Below are 310 nucleotides of genomic sequence, written 5' to 3' on the forward strand. Positions count from 1 at the left end.
AGAACCTTGTAGATAAACTATCATGCTATATCAGACATGAATAAATGGCAACTGAGCCCTACAACATTTGTTGCCATTACTCATGGGAGTAAATGAGGTTAAACAGCTTGCCTGAGCTCACACAGTGAGTCAGGACTGGGACCAAGGCTAAAACCTGAGTTTGCTATTCATGGGATCTGAAGGAACAGTTAATCTTGGATCCCTTGTGGAGCTAGCTTCATGGCTGTCTCAGAGACAATTCACTGGCAGTTGAAGTCAACATGGTGTGTGTGTGTGTGTGTGTGTGTGTGTGTGTGTGTGTGTGTGTGTG

The sequence above is a fragment of the Petaurus breviceps genome, unplaced genomic scaffold (assembly GCF_028583685.1).
Source record: "Petaurus breviceps papuanus isolate PSGF00001 unplaced genomic scaffold, PetGlider_PUasm1.0 77, whole genome shotgun sequence".
NCBI lineage: Eukaryota > Metazoa > Chordata > Mammalia > Diprotodontia > Petauridae > Petaurus > Petaurus breviceps.